This window comes from Lutra lutra, chromosome 5 (genome assembly GCF_902655055.1).
Source record: "Lutra lutra chromosome 5, mLutLut1.2, whole genome shotgun sequence".
NCBI lineage: Eukaryota > Metazoa > Chordata > Mammalia > Carnivora > Mustelidae > Lutra > Lutra lutra.
This window is the reverse complement of record NC_062282.1, coordinates 102,468,477-102,469,405: the sequence shown is the minus strand read 5'-3', so window position 1 is coordinate 102,469,405 and position 929 is coordinate 102,468,477.

The window sequence follows — 929 nt, the reverse complement described above, 5'->3', positions numbered from 1 at the left end:
CCTCCCATGTGGGCTCTGTGCTCAGTGAGGAGTCTGCTTAAGATTCTCTCCCACTGCCTCTCTCCACCCCAAGATAAGTAAATCTAAAAAAATAATAATAATAATAAATAAGTAACTGTTGGATAGAGTTAAGTTCTGTAGAAGACACTTACAGTTTGATTGTGTTTGTGTCTGTGACAAGCTAAGTCATTTTGATCCCTGGGAGCCTCAGTTTTTCTGGTCTTGAAAGTGAGTACTTGGATGCCTACCCTGGCTTCCTCACACTCGTGTGTGTGTGTGTGTGTGTGTGTGTGTGTGTGTGTGTGTGAGACAGAATCAATTAAAATAGTGTGTGAACTGATTTGAAAATGAAGACAAACTGTTAACAATAAATACCAGAGCTCAGTCTCATCACAGGGCAGACAGAGATCCAGCCCCATTGTGAGACCTAACCATTTACTTCTTCTGCAAAACCTTTGAAATATAAAAGAAGTCACAGTTGCAGGAACAACTTCTGTAAATGAAGCTGGGTTCAAAGAAATCCCTGTTACCACATCTGGAGTTCTTTTTAAGCCAACAAGATCAGCACATCGATCCAGTGGCTTGGATCAATTTTTTCTACCTTCTAGGCTTCAGTACACAAGGTCCTGCTGAAATCTTGTTTTTTATGCTGTTGGCCATCAGAATAAATGTAAAGGCTGAAAAATAAATATCGATCTCCTGTCCAGTGTCTTGCCTCCTGGTGAGAAATGATTCTATTCCTGGAAAGTTTCCAGTTGTTAATCACTTTCATGCCATATTCCAATGAAACATGGCCTCACAAAGACACGGCAGTGCCTTCTTGTCCCCATTGACACATTTCCTGGGATTCAATTCAACATTTCAGGGAGCTTGTCAGGTCATCTCTTTTGCCTTGGGAATCATGCAGTTTCCTTACATGTCTCTGAACC